The following is a 21,165-nucleotide window of genomic DNA, read 5'->3' as shown; positions in this document are numbered from 1 at the left end:
GTACCTTTAGGACCTGCGACCTATACATAAAGATAGTGGCACTGACAACGCGATTGGCAGTTTTATTAAACCCCAGTTTGCGCAAATCCATGCCCAGAAGTTGCGCCGACCAAGGGCAGATTGTTTTTGCCACATCCTTCCCATGAAATCCAAAAATTGCATAAAAAAAAGTAAAAACGGTATGAAAATGGAGCTTAAGGTCTTGGCTCTTACCTATAGTTGATGTATCGGAAAATGAACTCTAAGATCTCCCACAATCTTCTCCAGAAAAATTAGGGCACAAAAGGGTAAAAGGCTCTTCACACAAAGGTAAAATGGTAAATGGTAAAAAATAATTACTGTTTCCCCTTTTTATTCATTTTTCATGAACATATTAGGTTTTTAAAAGTTTTTTGGCCTATTTTTCACCAGAACTGCATAATTCATTTACCTTTCTTGTGCAGCAACAGGTGATAGATTGTTGACGATGATACTTGAGTACTGTTTAAGCTCTTTTTTTGGCACTTAAAACTCAAATGAAAAGGTCGCCGATTATTTTTCCCTTTTGACTCGTTAAAGAAAATAAAATGGGGGGTCTGATTTCAACTCTTTTTTGACCTTTTAAACACGAAAATGTTTTTTCGAGCTCTTTCCGTTTTGAACTTGTTAAAGGATGCAAAACAGTGCTTACCCAGTATACATTTACCCCTTTTCGGTTTGGGATAAACTATTTACAAAAAAGGTACTCCACTGAAATGGTGAAGCGGTTATCTCAAGTATCATTTTCTACCTTTTCGGGCTTGAGAGACACAAATGTACGAAAAGGGACCATGTGGAGTTTTCTTTTCCGTGTCTTTTTCAAACTCTCTAAACATGAAAAATATATCGAGTTACACCTTTGTCAGACTTGTTAAATCATTCAACGACATCGAATTCATCACCATGACAAACATGAGCTTATCCTTCCTACGGCTCATTAAACTTAATAGGTCGGATTCGTCCGAAGGATGAAATTACAGTGCAAGAACACGCCATCCCCTACAAGCTTGTGATAAACAATAATTGGGGTATTTGCCAAAAATGGTGGGGGAAAATTGGAAATCCTATTAGTCGTGTCGGCAACTCACTCTTTAACATGGCACTCTCTGTTTTGTGTCAGGTTGGGATATCCTCCCTTCATCATTGACATTCCTGGGTTGGGCCATTCACTTGACCTTCCTTTTGACCTTTGCCATGTCATCATGACCACCAATCCCATGGATCCGTAAGTTGCTAAACTCTGGAATTGTGTCATCGATATGTTCAAGAGTTAGTCCCTCTATATTTACACTTACTCCTGATTATCTGTACCGTCTGAAATCATTTGCATCCCTTTGTCTCATGTCAATGGTGTGGGATACATCATGGCCCTCCTTTGACACAATCACTTCCTGTCAACTTCAGCTCAATTATCCAGGAAGGGGACTGAGAGACTCCCTTCCAGTACCTTAGAGCTTGCATGCCCTAATGGAAAGTTCTTCACACTCGATGACAAGTTCACATCATTGGCTTTTGATCGGATGATTCCACAGGTGTTTGACATCAGTTCCTTTATTCACATTCTGTGACATATGATGCCAGTACCTTGAGAGTCACTGTCATTATTGGTGGTTTCTCTCACGCTTGTTAACATTTCACATCATTGTCTGGTAATCAAGTGACTTCTTAGCATGTTTGACTTCAACACATTCATTCGCATGTTAGGATTTGTACTTTGATCGGGTCATTTGGAGCGCAATATCTTGGGCTAAGATTACACAAGTCTAGGTTGTGAGGCGATGTGACATGGTCATATTGATATACATGTCTCTTTTATATGGATGGTTGTGACCATACCATTAGTTGTTATATGTGATCCTTCTCATTATTGGATGGTTATGACCATACCTTGGTTTTGTCATGATCCTTTCTACTGGATGGCTGCACCCATGCCTTGGATCCATTTACATGATCATTCTCTGGATGGCTGTGTCCATCCCATGATTCATGTATTATTATTCAGAGTTTTCATTGATGTATATGTATATATGCTTGCTTGAAGGTTCTCCGACGATAGACTCCAATTCCCCGCACACACCTATAAAGCATTTCACTCCTCACTCTAGTTCGGCCTTCATTCTTTAGGGGGAATCTGTTACACAAAATTTTGTCACTGTCCTGTACTCCCCGTTCCATGATCCTAGAGGACCTCTATAGTGAAACCTACATGCTTTGCCGTCATGAAGAAACTCCCATTGTGTCCCTCTTCATGAGCAAAACAATTCCCTTTTGCATCATTTCCCAAAAATCTTCTGCTTACCCCAATTTACAAGACCGACGCTAATGACCTGTGTCCTCCTCATGCCGATATTTAGGGATTAAAACTGTCCCTAGCACCGATCGGATCGACTGAGCCCTTTCTCAGTCACGCCGATCCTCTTTTGGAAAGTTTTTTAAATGTGGAGCTAAAGCTTCCAGCTGTAAAAGATTCGTAACAGAAGTCTGGTAAATGGTTATGCCGGATGGAGTCAAGGAGGTCCATTTGGGCTCCTTTTCCCTATTAGGATGGAACTAATTGAAGAGATAAGGCCTTCTCTCATGAGAAGAGGAACCATCTTGCATCCATCCAAGCTATATAAACCTCTCTTTTTCCCAAGTAGAAGGTAGTTTTAGTTTGGAGTTAGAATAATCAACACGACATCTGTAGTCTGAAGTTTTCTAGTGTATGTTTGAGGTAGAATAGTGTGCTTTGGTGTGATTTGAGACTAGAGGGAAAGAGGCCTTAAAACCACTATTGTTGGGGTTGTCCATGAAGTGCTAATAGAATTGTGGGAACTCGAATACGTCAGAGGAGACCAACAATGTCAAGGCACTGATTGTAATCTCCTTTTTATTTATATATGTGAAACTATCGATTGATTTCCTACATGAAGTGTCATTTTACATCTTTATGGCTTAATGTTCCTTGACCTATTAAGTAGGCTGAATATAATATTATATGCTATTATGTTTGTTGTTTTCTGTTGCTTTCTTGTTTCAGGTGTTCGAAAGAAGGAAATGAAAGATAGCTGGAGCGAGGAAGCAGGATCATCACCAAGCAGAATAGTGTTCTAAGAGGTAGGCCCATTCTAGCTTAAGGAAATCTTCCATAGATTGTCTATTTGTGACTAGACCCACTCTCTCAGGGTAGAGGAATTGTTTGTGTCTGCACTTTGGATTTACCTGCATCATAGGTGGAACGCAGGGAGATCATTTATGCTATTTGTAGGTAAAGATTTAAACCATTTCTGAACTTCTCCTCCTAAATTTTGAGCAAACATTCTGAGCTTAACACTTTCGTCATCTACCTCTTGCAGGTCAAAACAATCATTCATTTTATCCACATGTTGTTGGGTTGTTAAAGGACCTGTCCCATCAAATAGTGTGATTTTAGATTGATAGTCTTGTGGCATATTAGTCAATGGTGTTGGAAACACCAAAGGAGCATACCTAATAGCCATGATTGGTGGTGGTGGAGGACCACTTGAAGGAAGTTGAATAGTGGATGAGGTTGGACTAGTACTAGGTGGAAATGAGAGTAAAGGAATTTGAGTAACCTTATGTTGAAGGATGAAAGAAGGGGTAGGAATTATGGAGGTAGTAGGACTTGGTGACTAAATATGTGTAGGTTGAGATGTGAGGGAAGAAGATGCTATGTTCAAAGTAGTAAATTCTACTGAATGTTGAAGGTAAGCATCATCGATTTCAGAGGTGAGATCTGTCACTAGATATTTTAAGGTATCAAAATGTTGTAAGAGCTTAAGGTCTGATTCAGTTTTTGTAGAAAGTTCTCTCACTGGGCTCTTTGGTAAGATCGATGGACCAAAGATAATATGATATTTCCAATTCTATGATTTAGTCCTGAATAAGCCTTGTTCAAAGTGTAAATCAAATTGGATATCCTGAAAGGTAACAAAGTTTTCAGGGAGCAAGTTAGCTCTATGAAGAAATATGTTGCTTGTCTTACTCTCAGTTCTAGGATTTTTACTTAAGATATCTTCAAGATTATCCACTATGGTAGGAGGATTTGGATTTTGGTGGGATCTAGTAGATATTCTTTTGGGAGCCATTATTCAAATCTAAAACACAGACAAACTGAATATAGACAAGAAGAGAAAAGAAACCAATCTTAGGAATAATCTTATCATACAAATCTTTTAATTGGGTACTCTAAATTAGGATGAAATGAAAAATTTTCAATAGTCCCCAATATGGTCACCACTATGTTATTACTCTATGATTTTTAAGATTGGAAAGACAAAATCATAAAGGATACATAAAACCACTTAGGAGTCTAGGATCTAGCCCTACCGGACTCAAAGAGGGTTCTCTCTGTATATTTTCATATTTATTTTTATTTCCAGTGTTTCAATGTATTAGACTAGCTATAATGGTGGAAGGGTTTTATTTCTTGATTGCTTGATTGTTTGGTTGTTTGGTTGGGGAAAGTCAGATTTAGATATTTTCCATTGGGCTATGGAGTCAAAGGATGGGTGGTAACATCAACTTTTCCAGGGCATTTGCAAGGCAAGCTAACTATATTTACTAGATCTAAAGTAAAATTAAAAATGAGATGACAGAACAATGAAATCAGTAATGATTAAAAATCAATTAAGTATTTCTTAAACATACATCAGAGGAAAAAATATAGATTGTAAACACATATAGAAATAAGGTTCTCCAACAAAATATATTAATCTAGAATTTATATCTTAAAATAAGATTTAATGATGCATAATGGATAAAACAGGAATATATTAACATAGAAAGAAGACATCACTAGGTAAAAACAACTCAACTATCTTGTAAACCATCTTTTATTATTGATGCTCCAGGTCCAAAATTACAGTGTTCCAAAATAAATATTGTTCAATAACTCGGGTCCAAACTCTAATACTTCCAAAGCATGAAGTATTTAACAAAAACCTACAATGATTGTTGTGTACACTTGGAAATTTGTTATTAATTACAATGAAATAAAATTTGACTAGTGTAACCATGAAGTGGCCAAAATGAGATAACTTGGACATCTGGTCCCCTTTTTTTGGGATGTTGTTTCTGAGTAAAAAAAAAAAATTGTAGTGGTTTTGCTGACTTGGCTGGGTGTTGAATCATCTCTGTGTTGTTTCTTCAATCATCCTTGCCCTGTTCCTCTTGGTAATCACACAAGTCACTCCATGCTTCTTCATATGGAATCTTGACCTTGATTAACCTGCGATATATTTCATCAGCTTCAGTGTACCGTGCAAAAGTGAGTTTGACTGTAAAAATGTGCTTCAGTTCATGCTTGATATAGATTGGATTTTTGATAGCTTCCAACAATGCTTTTCATGTTATGCTACTATTAATGTTGGAGAGATTCAAAACATCCAGGGCTATACCTTGGAGCCTCTTGACATAATCTTCTATGTCCATGAGTTTGTCATTAATGACAAATAGAGAAGAGAGACCTTTTTGTGTTAAAGGTTCAATTGTTTTGACAAACATGTTCACTGTAAGCTCCAAATTTTGGCATTTTTCCTCAATTTGTACATTTAGGTTCTTCTTGGTCAATACCTTTTTCACCTGTAGAATAGTTTATGTCCTGTCTACTTCTCCTAGCTCTTATAGATCATACCTATTCCTTGAATTGAGAAGTTTAATAATTCTATTGGCTATTGCTAGCATGTCTCCCAACTCTAGATTAGTAGATGAAATAACTTCTTTATCTTTTTCCACTAACTCCTTCTGTTCAAATATAATTTGGATGTTGGGTCAGATTTCATACATGCCATTGATGATGTTGTGCCAGATGATCTCTTTCACCCTTCCTAGAGTGTTACCAATGGATGATTCCTTCTCATATTTTAGCAACCTTCCAATTAAGGTCTGTGCCATTTTCCTCTCTACTGAGTGTGTACTTTTAGCTCTTTTGTTTTGGTCCTACAAAAAATTGACTTGGGTTTCTAGTCTCTTGATTTCCTCAGTCTGAATATTCATGCTTTCCATGGACTTAGCTAGTTGTTATGTACTACTTCTTGTCCCTGTAGCAGTTGTTGCTGGAGTGGGTGTAGGAATAGTTGTAAGAGGAATAGCATCTATAGTGGTGTTGGCCCACTGTGCTACCTTTTCTTTCTCTTGTACCATATTCTCCATTTCTGCTTCCATTTGTTTTATTTCGAGAGACTTCTCCATTATTAATTTCATCATTTCGACCTTATGATTCTCTATTTCCTCTATATCTTTGCTCAAGGGATCATGTGTTGCGGGCATTTTGAGCTACTTCTTCAAAGCTGCTATATCCATCTCCTTCTTCTTAATTATTTCTTCTGCTACTTTTACATCTGAGGGATCATATCCAATTGTCACTACTAAGTCTTCCAGAGACTTAATTCTATTGTCCTTTGATTGGGATGAAATGTTTTCCATCTTTAGCTAAGATTAGGAATTTTACAAGGCCACCTACATTTTAAACAAATGCATGGAGGTACTGGTTAGAGTAGAGGAGATCATTTGACTTGTTTTCTTGTGCATTTTTAGCTAATCAATAGGATGAACATTCTTGGCATCAAACTCAAAAGAGGTTTGTTTGTAATCAACTAGAGTTTTAGGCTTTGTTATCTATGCTTCTAAGAATGCCATATGCATCTTTGCTTTTTATGAATAAAACATTGAGAGGAGTCTGCCTTGAGAGGTTGCACTTTGCTTCCAGAATTGAGCATAAGTACTCTTTTTCAACTTCTCATTTATGATCTTAATTTCCCTGAAAGTGTCAAATATGGTCTCCTCCTTTTCTCTACTTACATTGGTAGATGTGGAAACTTGAAGAGACTATTGCCTTTCTGAGATTAGAGTGGCAGGAAGAGATTGACCTCTAGTTGGGGATGAATCAGGAATATCACTGAGATTAATGACTATTTACTATGGTGATTCCTTGCCTATGTCCATGTGCTTCCTGGCTCTTTTTCTAAATTTCAATTTGAATTCTTTCATAGAAGTATCAGTCCCTAGTGACTGATATTCTCTTGGCCTTTTCCTAGTTGCTCCCTTTTCTTGTTCCTTACCCTTGTCTGATGTGTCTTTTGTACTCTGACTTTCCTACTGCCTAGGAGTCTGTGCACTTGAAGAATAAATTACTTGTTCCTCTGGCTCTTGCAGTGTGTTAGGCATCCACTTAATTTGGTTCATGAATTTCTCTATTTCAGGCCTTCGAGTGTGAATGTAGGGTGTTGGTTTGTTCTCTACCCTTTTCTTGGAGATGATGCCCCATGGTTCATATGGCCATGTAAAACTGTGAGTGAAGTTCATTTCCTTCAATTTCTTATCTGCCTCTTCACCTACTGCTCTGCTGTTGTAAATGAAAGGATCAATCTGGGATTTGATCCTAAATTGTGACTTTTTCTTTGCTGCTACAAAATGTATTTCATCTGCATTGATCATCTACTTGATATATTCAAGTGAAAAGATCCTCATGGGGAGGAACTTTGGCAAATTGTAAGGAGCTAACTCACATCCATATACTCTTAATTCTATGTAATTTTGGTGCAAGTACCAATCTCATATGCTTGCTTGGTCTGTCAACTGCATAATCCTCTTAATTTCTTCACTAAATCTCAGTTCTGTAGTTCCATTGAGGAGGCTCATAGCTGGATGAACAAACATTTATATAAATGTCTTTTAGGTGAAGTGATTTTTATCCTTAATCACTAAGGTGGTCCAAAAAATAATAGATTTGGGTTCAACTTCTTCATTTAACTTGGTCATTGTAAACTGAAATCTGTCTGCCTGAAAATAAGCAAACATGTATACAAGTATTGAAGAGTAATGAAACACTTCCTCTATGATGAAATTTACAAATTGCGCATGGATGCAATCTACTAGGAATTCACTGAAATTGAATAGGATAGAGGGCTTTGATTCTGCTGATAAGATGGACAGGAAACCTATAATAGCCTCATCAAGCCACTGATCTAAATAATATCCCAACAAATATGAAATTACAGTGACTATATGCTTGGTTCTATCAGTGAAAGAAGAGGAGGAATAAGGAGGATTATTGCTAGGTAGTGGGGTCTGTCTGTTTAGCCATGAAGAGTTCTAAGGTTTTAGCTCTTTTGGTGAAGTCTAATCTCTGATACATTTCACTGAGGATCTCATGGGAAAATGGAGTGGTTCCTTCAATGATAGGAGCTTGCATCATCTGCATTATAGATTTGGCATCAATGGTAAAAAATATGTCTCCTCTTGGGGCTATCACTGCCCTTTTCTGTGGATTATAACATGAGTGGCATTTTCTAATTAGTTCTGGGAAGCTATGGGTTTTGGGAAAAATATAGAAAGGCAAATTGGTGTCCCAGAGCCCTATGTCATCTACTTCATCAACAAATTTATCCTCCCACTAGTAGTAGATGTCAAATAGATCAAATTATGAGAGTGTCTCATGTATTTTGAAGTCTCTGTCTACCAGTGGTGTTGGGCAGCGGATCCCCCGTGTAACAATTTTTGGGCTTAAAGCCCACAATTTTTGGTGATGGTATTATAAAGGCTCCACGTAGTGTGTAGAGTGCGAATTGTAATAAGTCAAGTCAAAGGGTTGTCCGCCCTCAAATATTGTAATTTAATATAGAGTGGGTCAGCCTACCCATGGTCCACAGACCATGGGAATGTATAAATAGAGTGAGGCTCTAAGTGAAGAAGGCGGTTTTGGGCGTTTTTGGTTAGTATTGATATTAAGGGTTATGAGTTATTGAATGCGATATTCACTCTGAGTTGTAAGTCCGAGTCGTTGGTCGTAGTAGTAGAAGAGGTTCTGCAGTTGTGTGTGTAGAGGCCTGGTAGAGTCCACAGCTGTGTGCGTGGACCCTTGCAACTGAGTGCGCAGGGTGGAATTGGATTGTACTGGAATAGAAGATTAATAAGAGATAAGTTGATTCTGAAATATTGTGCATCTAATTGCAGATCTGTATGTTTATGCTTCTGTTAGGGTTTTATGCATCTCTTTAAGGTTTATGTTTACGCGCTCTTGTTACAAATATTGAATAAAGACTACTAAATTAAGTCATATCTATAATAAAACTTACTAAGGGTAAGGAATCTAGACAGTGCCTCCTCGCACTCGGCACAAGGGCTATGCAAAGGGCGGATAGTTGTGCGAAACAGTACAAGTGCGAAAGATTGGTTCGCGAACTCTCCAGACCTAATCAAGACATCCCTAGGGTGTGGAAACCTGGTTCCAGCACCCTCCCATACTACCTCAGGTGAGACCTCAGTCCACGCTGCACGGACTGTTGCCAAAAGGGCTGGTAGTTTCAGGATTTGTTTGGCTAAAACACTTCTGAACTTGGATCAGGCCCCCTCAAGCCAACAAATGCTTCAGTTGTCAGGACTGGGATCTGCCTAAGGGATGTCTGATGTCTGAACACTGGAACCCTATGAAGAAGGAAATTGAAGGGTGATTACATTAATGATTGGAACAACGTGGAGTGGAAAGGTCTACAAAGGTATCGAAGGGCTAGGAAGCAGTCCTTTAATTTCACCTCCATGAGTGAGTGAGGAAGAATGCGCTTGGGTTTCTCCAAGGAGTGTGGTCAATTTGATAAGGTATCACATTCCGCAGCTATCACATCCACTTATGCCATCACCTAATTCACCTACTTCGCCTCCATATTCATCCACCCCACCTCCAACAAATCCACAATTCAGCATGGCAAGCGTGATCAAGCTACCTCTATTTAGAGGAGTAGGGAATGAAGATCTAGATCAGTTTTGGTTCGTAGTAAGAGCAGTGTGGGAAGCACACAGGGTTACAGATGACAACATTAAGAAGGCCACATTGGTAAGCGCGCTACAAAATCACATGCTGACATGGTATATTAAGAACTCGAATGATCACCCAAATGCAGGAATAACGGAGATTCAAAATGTGTTGAACAGAGAGTTTAGTCGGCCAAAGTTAGAGACACGATGAATCATTGGGTTTAAAGAGATCGCGATGCTTCCAAGTGAAACCCCCTGGGATCCAGATCAGAGGCTAAAAAGTACGATCCACAAGACTAATATGACACTGAAAGATGCACAACACCATGCATGGTTTGTTGTGTCCTTGACACCACACTTGAGGGTGGCGTTGTCACAACAAAAGCTCTCAACCTAGGCTGAAGCATTGGAAATGGTGATGAGGTTTCATGAAACACCGATACAAGATCCAAGGTTGGGAGTCCAACAAAGCCATGTGCAGCTATAGAACCTATGCTTGCAGATGCAGAGTTTGAAGCAAGATAGGGCACCCCAGTCGGAAGTGCGCGAAGAAGTGTGGTGCATAAAATGTAAGGGCTAGGGCCACAATAAGGATCACTGTCCGGTATTCACAAACTAATTGGTAGGAGGGGGACCAATGTCATTGAGAACAGAGGCATAGGCAGGGCCAAGTGCGACACTTGCACTTTGGTGTGCGATCTGTCAGGTGGGAGGAAAGCACACAACGGACAACTATCACCTATTGCAGAAGTATACACAGACTCCATAGTAGTTGTTTTGTAATTTATGTAGATCAATGGGCGATGATGAGTGGACATGTTGGAGCTATGAGCTAATGATGAATAGGACCCCAGCTTATTGAATGCAGATAGAAACGCGAGGCCTCGATCCATCCGCAATAATAGCGCGTGGGGGATTTCAAGGGCGAGGTTAAGGACAAGGAGGAATGGGGCCCAGAAGTGGCTGCAGAAAGCTAATCTGTTACAATTGCGGAGGACTAGGGCACTATGCTCGTGATTGTACCAACCCAACAAGAATATCTTATCCATACTGTGAGCAGTTTGATCATGAAATGGTTGATTGTCCGACGTTGATCACACAAATGCACAAGAAAGGGGTACTACAGCCTACTCTGACTCAAAATATCCAAATGATGAGGTCCAAACTATGTGAAGAAGACCCCGACGTGAACATGATGCTCAAAAGTGGCACGACCACAGGGGAAGATAAGGGGAAGTAACCTGAGGAAGATACACGGGTTCGCAAGGCTCCTAGAAAGGAACCTGAGTTTGACTTAGAACGTGTGAAGGAGACGTTTATGGAAGCTAAGAAGAGCTTCACGGAGGCCTCTACTTCAGGTAGTAAGGATCAGGTCCGAACTACGTGAAGAAGACCCCGACGTGAACATGATGCTTAAAAGTGGCATGACCACAGGGGAAGATAAGGGAAGGTAGCCTGAGGAAGATACATGGGTTCGCAAGGCTCCTAGAAAGGAACCTGAGTTTGACTTAGAACGTGTGAAGGAGACGTTTATGGAAGCTAAGAAGAGCTTCACGGAGGCCTCTACTTCAGGTAGTAAGGATCAACCAGAGACAGGAATGGATCCTTCTATGCTAAATACCTTGTTAGAGACATGCATGAAACTATTGTGCGACAATAAGGCAGTTAAAGGACTACAAGAGCTGATCGCTAGGTGCACAGGGTCAGGCGAACTGTGCATAGTCCGAAAACTAGGAAGGCATGCACTGCGCACTAGGAGGGAAATGAGATTGACGACACAGATTGACGAGTATGAAATGGATAAGGTAATCTTAGACTTTGGTTTGGATGTGAATGTGTTACCAAAGCAGTCATGGGAACGCATGGGTAGGCCTACGTTACAATGGTCTCCTATTCAATTACAGATGGTGAACCAACAAAAGATCTTGCCCATGAGAAGATTACAAGGGGTAAAAGTGGATATCGAAGGTGTGAACACGCAGATGGACTTTGAAGTAATAGAGATTGTGGATGACAGTAACCGTTACCCCGCGTTGCTAGGAATATATTGGGCCACGGATATGAATGGGTTCATCAACCTAAAGAAGCAAAAGATGATTTTTGAGAAAAATTCCCTACGCATAGTAGTTCCACTAGATCGAGCCAAAGGAGTGTGCTACACTGAACCTGTGCGTGATGATGAAAGCGATGATGAGCTGGATTACATTTACTAGATAACGACGCAAGACCAGGATTAGGTGAACCTGATTGAAGATGGGAGAATCTCATGGGAGCATGACAATTCCTCTACTTCAGGGTTAGATGAAGAAATAGAACGCTGGTAGAACCAGTTGCATGAAGTAACAATGTTGAATTTCAACATGATGATTCAATCACTACGATGCGTGACGACTGAAACAAGGGAAATACCCATAGATGATGGGGTAACAAGAATGGATGAATCCTTAGCCAAAGTTGAAAGTACCATACAAAAACAACAGCAGTGCAATTCGCTTGAATGGGTGTTGTGTGCGACACCCGCATGATGGGGGCATATATGTTAGAAGAATATTGGAAATTAGCACGAATGTAGAAGATGAATGTGCTTACAATCTGGAAGATCCCAACTAACACAGATTGGTGGAAAAGGGTAGAACAACTTGCAAGCACACCTTTGCCGATGGGTACAGACGTATACAGAACAAATTGTTCCAGCGCGCAACAGTATTACAATAGCAGGCCCAATCATGATGCATTAGCGGAAGAAAAGGATCGCACTACCAAGTGCGAGGGGGGAAGCATTCGCCAAGAAACGCGAAGTCATGAATAGGGGTTAGTGAATACAATGTAAAAGAGGGGACCTACGCGTCCCAGTGGTCAAATGGGCATATATGGTGCTATGTAAGAACCTGGCTGCGAAGTTGAGTCTGAGGCTGCAGAATGGTATAAGAACTAAGGTCCCTGAAGAACCTTCACATAAGGCCGTGGATGTAGCAATGTTGGTGAAGAAAATAACGCACGAAATCCGGATTGAAGAACTCATAAGACCGTGCGAAGAAGAGTATGAAGGGATCCAGGAAGCCATTTGGCAAGGGAATGCACAACTTCGTGAACTAGAAAGAAATAGGGTACTACTCAGAACAAAGAATATGATGTTGGACGTGGAGATTAAATAGCTAGAAAAGGAACTGAAGGAGGACTTTCTGAACGAAAAACCTGGAAAGTTTCACCCAGATACGTGAAAACCTAAGGATGAATTGGTGGAGTATGACCACAAGGTAATTGGTCAAATGTCGTGGTTAAGGTTGCGCCTCACTCTCGAGGGAAATAAGGACAGTGCGCTGCATCCAGTGGCAAGTGTAGTGGCAACAATAGAGACCGTGTCGCGGGTTGTTTGCCAAGACATGATAGCAGTGCACCAAGGGGGTGCGACCACCTCACTAGCCGAAGAGGGGATATTCTCAGCGCTCTAGACAATTGTAAGAGATCGTGGGACTATAAGACAATCTATTAAGGAGCTACGCGACAATAGGGGTGCGCGCAGGGTCGGTATGTCACAAGAGTTGCGGTCACGCAGTAAGGGCTACACTACTGCAAGGATAAACAAGGAAGTGACCGTTGGCGTCATTGTTCATGACAAGATGTCTGAGTTAAGGTGAAAAGGAGTGGGCGGTGGGCATTTAAGACATGAAGTTAGAACTAGATTTGAAATGATCTGCCACCAATATAGCATTAATGAGCCAGAAAATGGGGGGACAATCGAATTTGAATTTCAATGGGCCCATAAATTGTAGGTGGCCCTCCACCGAACAACCCTTGGCATTTTTTGAATAGAGTTGTTGCATTATCAAGCGGGCATGAACTTGATGAATGAGGAGGTCGTAAGAGCAAGTCCATGGTTTGAAGCGTTGCTGAAGGATACAGAGGAGTCCCTGATTAGAATCATGTCAACAACCAAGGGAGCTGCGTAGAGTTCTATGCCACCAGTAGGGGATGCACCAGAAATCTCTAAATTTCCCTGGACGCTGAGGCCCAAGAAGGACCCACAAGTAGCAGGATTGTTCCATATGTCTCCGAGAAATCTGCAGTTCGACAAACTGTTGATGGAAGAAAAAGGCAAAACAATTAATATTGAGAGCGATGATGAGGAAGAGGATCCTCCGACCTTTGTCAAAGAAATGGACCTAGAGGAAGAGATGGAAGAAAAAATCTAGTCAGTATGCACCAAAGTAAAGCTGCCCAAGTATGTCCCTCTGTGGAAAGGTAGGGTAAAGGGACCTAAAGATTTGGATGTTGTTAAAAACACACAAAACACCCCATTCCTTCCCGAGGGAGTTCTATTTGAAGGGTCGGCTGTGGGCCGCATACCCACTATGAAGTTTGAAGACTGGGACCTTGTGGATAGCAAGAAATTCCCTCATTTGGAGACTAGCCAGCTGATGGAATAGATCACGGAGGGGGTAGTTGCAACACTGTAGCCATGGGCATGGCTGCATGGGGTGGAGGAGGCCAGGATACTCCACCTCCTATTGATTCCACACTTCCATCGGGCCCCAGTCACAATATTTGTTATCAGGCAATTGATTTTCCTAGTAAATGATGGGTACTTGTGGCTGGAGAAGCCCATTCCCATCACGATGGAGCTCATTCATAGGATCACTTGGTTTCCCTGTATGGGAAGGGACCTCGCGGAGATAACTGGCACAAGTGGAGACATGACGATTGCGGAGGCCATGAAAAAGAAGTATAAGTTGGAGAAAAAGAAGAGGGGTTACATTATTACTAGTATTCAAAACAAAGGGGTCCGTGTCACTATCCAGTTGTTGACAGGAAATGTGATGAGAAAATGTTGTGGAAATGAAGGAGTACAATTCAACTGGGAGCAGTTCCTCTGCGACGAGTTCCTGACGAACTGCAGGGAGGCCCAAGAGGAGGGTAAGACATTCCACTACGTGTGGTTTCTCTTATCCATCCTGTTGGTTACAGCAGAATTGACTGAGGATAGTTAGTTTCCTCCTGTTGACTAGGATTGGCCAAAAGCAGCAAAATATGAGTCCCTATGGGCGATGAAGGATGCCACGTGAATCCGAGAAACCAAGATCTTCTAGGTACTGATGGAGGCAAGCATATGGCTATGGATCAACAAATGGTCACCCCTATCTGCCTCTGTATACGACAATCTGAAGATCTTTGCAGACTTCAAAGCCGATATGCATAATGTGTATATCAGGGCGCGGAAGGATCCAGAACAGAGGTGGACCACACTCCCCTTCATCATGATAGATGACACTGTGTTTGCGGTACTAGACACATGGCCACTGGAATGGCGCGCACTAGATTTGGGGTTGCGCGATGAGATGGAGATTCAAAGTTAGAAGGTTCCCACCAAGTTTCTAGCACAACAAAAGTGGAACGAATAGCTAGATGTAGAAGTACGGGTGTCCTGGGAGGCAACAAAGGCCGCCGCAGAAAAAATAGCAGTAGTTGGGACCGCTACGACACTGGAAGAAGGAGGCCTGAACATGACCACAAGGCATGGGGCAGATGATACGACAGAAGGTGCAGACCCAAGTACCACATCTACACAATTGAAACGGCCATGCGTGACATAACGAACTGGGCCACGAAAGAAGGACAACACTTCCAAGCTAGATGGGGAGCCTATTATACTGACCTAGGGTGACCTATGACATCGACGATACAGTTCATGAAGTCACCAGGGAGGCGCTCCAAGAGGTAATGATGGAGCGATAGAATCTGTTGGGGGCACTCAGGATGTAACTTCAGGAACTTCAGGCGTGGCCCCCACAGTAGGGAATGGTAGCCGCCTATGGGGCTCTGGGTACATTTGTAACCGAGTAGTTGCTGAGGGCTAGAATGTTTAATATCGTCACACTGTCAGAAGGAGCACTGACAGCAGACAACACGGAGGATAGAGTCGCAGTAGGACAACTCAAGGGACTAGGATTAAACTTGGTTATGCTTCCACGAGAAAGATTATACCAGCTATAGGATGGAGCAATGACAGAGCTTCACGCTAGGGAAGGACGCATAGTATAGATGCTCATTAAACAATGAATCAACATCGAGCAGTTGAGCGTCCAATGCGATGAAGCCATAACACAGACTAAGCAGTTGTAGCAACTCGTCAAGGAAGCATGTCACCGCGTCCCCAAACTCGAGATTACAATAGACTTACCAATAGGCATACAGATCCACAAATTGGCCAGTAGATTCACAAGGCGAAGGAGGAAGCAATGAGGATCCAGTTGGACCTCAACTTGCAGATCCCGGAGCTAAGGATGAAGGCACAACCCTCTACACCACTACCGGTCAGAGAGCAGTAGCACCATGCCATTCAAGCAGGATTGGAAGAAATAGAGAGCGCCATACAAGATTGCACTGGCTTTCTAGATCAGTCACTCGTCACCCTCACTTCACTGCAGGAAGACCCAATGCTACAACGGTTGGAGACAGAAGCGTGAGAGTTACAACAGGCTTACGACAATGTTTAGAGGACCACGCAGATCGTTGCCCTTACTCAGCGGCTATCCAAGATGACGGAGGCCCATGTGGATGCCACGCATCAGAAAGAAGCAGTGCTTAATGAATGCATCCAGCCTTGGCTCGAGGAAGCATTCACAGTCACTGCCAAGATCGAGGGAAATATGGCAAAGATGCAGGGCGTATATGCACTCAGGCAAGGAATTGCACTTGACAGTGAAACATCGGAGATACGTGCACAACGGGTACAATAGATAGTGGAAGAATGTGCTGCAGCTATAAGCAAAGCACAGAGATTGCTGGATGAACTTCACGTGAAGATCACCGCACCAGTTGAGTGACTCGGGACGCATCACGATGATTGTGTTGGGGGCCTGTTGGGTAGCGGATCCCCTGCGTAACGGTTTTGGGGCTTAAAGCCCACAATTTTGGGTAATGGTATTGTAAAGGCTTCGCCTAGTGCGCAGAGCGTGAATTGTAATAAGTCAACTCAAAGGGTTGTCCACCCTCAAATATTGGAATTTAATATAGAGTGGGTTGGCCTACCCATGGTCTACAGACCATGGGAATGTATAAATAGAGCGAGGCTCTAAGTGAAGAAGGAAGTTTTGGGAGTTTTTGGTTAGTCTTTATCTTAAGGGTTATGAGTTATTGAATGCGATATTCGCTCTGAGTTATAAGTCCGAGTCATGGGTTGTAGTAGTATAAGAGGCTTTGCAGTTGTGTGCGCAGAGGCTTGGTAGAGTCTGCAGCTATGTGCGCGGACCCCTGCAGCTGAGTGCGTAGGGTGGAATTGGATTTTACTAGAACAAAAGCTTAATAAGAGATAAGTTGATTCTGAAATATTGTGCGTCTAATTGCATATCTGTATGTTTATGCTTTTGTTAGGGTTTTATGCATCTCTTTAAGGTTTATGTTTGCATGCCCTTGTTATGAATATTGAATAAGCACTACTGAATTAAGTCAAATATATAATAAAAATTACTAAGGGTAAGGAATCTAGACAGTGCCTCCTCGCGCTTAGTACAAGGGCTACATGAAGGGCGGATAGCTGCGCGAAACAGTACAAGTGTGAAAGATCAGTTTGCAAACTCTTCAGACCTCATCAAGACATCCCTGGGGTGCGAAAGACTGGTTCCAACACCCTCCCATACTACCTCAGGTGAGACCTTAGTCTGCGCTCTGCGGACTGTTGTCGAAAGGGTCGATAGTTTTAGGATTTGTTTGGCTAAAACACTTTTGAACCTGGGTCAGGCCCCCTCAAGCCAACAAGTGGAATGTGGTCCAAGTTCAGTGGTGGGTGCACCATTGGATTGAATATCTCCTGTTCTTTCTTCTTTGGTGGCATGTTTGTCTTCTGTAAATTTTAAACCTGAATTTTTTTGAATTTTTAGTTGAATTGCAACAAAAAGGGATGAGAAGAAACAGGATCTCATAGAGGGAAAAGTAAAGGGAATTAACATGAAGTGGGATTCAAGAAGGGGAATGTTTGATCAATGTAGAAAAATGGATTCTTCTACAATTGTGTTGGTTTTTTAGTGTGCTCATTGGTTTCTATCTGTAGAGAGGTCACGTTAAAATTTGTAAATGGGTGGGGAAATGGTGCATTTGTAGCTTTAGGAGAATTTCCGTTGAATTGGCCTGAAGTGGCATGGGCCTGTTGGCTAACAGTCCAGCCAACTGAATGTGCAACAACATAGCGTGGGAATGGAGGTGATAGGCGGATGGGACAGAGTGGCATCGCGGGGTGGCGGGCTTGGTGAACGGTCATAACGGAGGAAGGTGGTTTTATGAAATGCGGAAACCATTTTTCGAGGGACCCTTGGAGTAGTAAGTGGAATGAGCAAGGGGGGGCACGAAATACTAAGAGTGTGACACGTAAGTGGTCTAAAACCACTGATTTCAGACCCCCCCAGAATTAACCCTCAGAGGGTGAGGGGGGGTGGAATCATATGGGCCGTTGGATAGTATGAAGGGTGCGGAGATTGGACGAGAGGTGAGGGGTGAGTAACATTTGATGTGACGGGTAGATGAATGGTGGGGTAGGAAAATTAATAGGGGAGTGGAATATAGGAGTATAGGATAAAGTTAGGAATAATGATATGAGACCCCTTTCCCTTTTTAATTTCTTTTTCCAACATTAGAAAAAAACATGATCTGTATCATAAAACTTTAAATAGTTTTTCATGTCTTTTTCCTTTGTAATTCTTTTCAACCTACCTACCCTTTCTCTTTCTAATCTAACATTTTTTCCTTTTTCTACATTTATAGGGTGCATTTGGATTTGTAGACCCTTTCTTCACTTTTTTTTTTTTTTTTAATTTCTAAACTACTCTATCACTTATCTCTGCCATTGGTCTAGATTGAACAGTTGAACCAATTTCATTTCTACCTAGCTACTGATTTGCCAAGCTTAAACTACTTGGAAGATCTTTATTTTCTACTATATCAACATAAATTGAAATTTGTCCAATCATGCTTAGACTGTATGAATTGAACAACATTTGGGGTTTTCTTTTCTTTTCATTTTTTTCTTTTGTTATTTTTCTCTTCTTTTTTTTATACCCTCTTTTCTTTTCTTTTCATTTTTCATTTTTTTTTTTTGTGAAATCAAATGAATATTGAAATCTATGAACAATATGAAATCTGCAAACTGTGAAATACTCAATCACCTTGAGATCCTATAAATTATAAGACCTAACTGAATGTAGTCTTCAAATGGGGTAAAAGTGAAAGAGAGTTATCTGAGTTAATAAAAAAAGCTATTATCAATGCTCCTTATTTAACAACTCCAGACTTTCTTAAAACTTTTGTATTGTTTACATTTTCATGTGATACATCATATGCACTTGTTTAAAATAGCTAAATGATGAAAATATAGAGGAACCTATCTCTTTTTTCAGTTCCAATGTAGAGGGTGCCGAGCTAAACTACTCAGCTATTGAGAAACAAGCTTTCGTTTTGTTTAAAACCTTAAAAATTTCAGACCTTTTCTCCGCAAAACTCATACAAAAATAGTAGTACCTTACCCTTTCGTGAGGAAATTATTGATTGAAAGAGAAGTGTGGGAGAAGATAGAAAATTGGGTCACTACACTTCAAGAGTACGATGTGGAAATCCGACCAGCTAAAATTGTTAGGGGCCAAGGTTTTTGCAGAATGCTAACTGGAGCTTCCCATTTATCAATAGAAGAATACCAAGGTAATGAAGTGCAAATATTAGAGGTAAGCCTCAATGATGCACAATCATAGTATGTTGATTTGAAGTTTTATTTAAAGAATGGATATGCTCCTATCCATCTCAATTACAAAACACAACATGCTTTAAGGATGAAATCAAATCAGTATGAATTAATTGATGATGTAATATTTAGAAAAAATTATGATTTAGTATTATTAAGATGCCTAGAAAAACTTGAAGTTGAAAAGGTTATGCAGGAGTTACATGCAAGAGAAAAGAAACCAGCATTCCCATTATAGCTAGTGAATATCCAACAACCATTTGAACAATGGGGATTAGTTATAATTGGTGATATTGTTCCTAACTCTTCCAAGCAGCACAAATACATCCTTACAACTACTGATTATTTCATGAAATGGGTAGAAGCTATCCCACTAAAGGTAGCTAACACATAAAGTATTACAGACTTTATTGATCAGTACATAATCACTAGGTTTGGCTTACCTACAACTCTAATGGTTTATAATGCATCTTATTTTTTTGGAAATACTATGGTAGGATTTTCCTTAAAAAGAGGTTTCCAATTGAAGTATTCAGCCAACTATTATCCACAAGGTAATGGATTAGCCGAATCAACAAACAAAAAACTTATCAAAATCATCAAGTGAACTATAGACCAAAACCATAGGAATTTGCACAAGGCATTGACATTTTCTCTTTGGGTAGAAATAATAACACAGAAGGCCTCAATCGGTTCTTATCCTTTTGCTTTAGTTTATGAAAAGAACCAGTGCTCCCCACAAATATAGCAATCCCATCTCTCGCTCTAGTGAAATTTATTAATGAAAATCCTTCCTCTTTTCTTCAAGCAAGATAATTTAAGATCCTTAAGCTTGAAGAAGAAAGAGAAAAAGCTAAAGCCACCCATTCCCGTCATCAACAGTTATTCAAAGCCTCTTTTGATACAACCTTTGCCAGTCATAAAACCTTCGAAGTAGGTGATCTGGTTTTGAAATGGGACAAAACACAAGAGGAAAAGGGAAAACACACCAAATTCCAAAGACTGTGGCTTAGACCTTTCCAAATCATTGAGAAAATTGGTCCATCATCATTTATTTTACAAGACTTGTCAAGTAGAAAAGACTCTTTTCCCGTTAATGGGGAAATTTTGAAAAAATACTTTTCCTAGAAAAGACCCTCTTCTAATTGTATCATATTGTCTTTAAGATTCTTAGGAAAATAAAAGTTAAAGAGTATTTACTTTTGGCTTCTCAAAATAAATTCTCTAAGGATACTTCGATTTTTCACCTCTATAAATAGGAAAAATTAAATAAATAATTAGAGAATTTGAGTATCAAAATAAACCCTATTTCTTTGGAAAAACTTGACCTTGCTAAAATCACTTATTCTATGAACAAGCTCTTATCTTTATAAAGTATAGATGTTTTGTTATTAGTAAATAAAAGAATATTTAACCTAGTAAGGATTGTCTATAGATGAGTATCTCAAAACTCTATTATTATCATCCAAAAACTATTGAAAAGAACCAATGATTCACCCCATCTGATAAAATTTTCTTTTTTCTGATAAAATTTTTTTCAGAGTGTAATTCAAAAATATGCAAAACTTAAAAGATAATAAGTCTCATTACGAGTTTTTTTACGATGATCATAGGGGAATAATTAAATTGATATTACCAATAATGCATATCAAAACAAGGTAATAGCCAAT

This window comes from Pinus tabuliformis, chromosome 2_2 (genome assembly GCF_031772625.1).
Source record: "Pinus tabuliformis cultivar Carrire ecotype Pingquan chromosome 2_2, CPIR1, whole genome shotgun sequence".
Classification (NCBI taxonomy): Eukaryota; Viridiplantae; Streptophyta; class Pinopsida; order Pinales; family Pinaceae; genus Pinus; species Pinus tabuliformis.
This window is presented reverse-complemented; position numbering follows the sequence as displayed.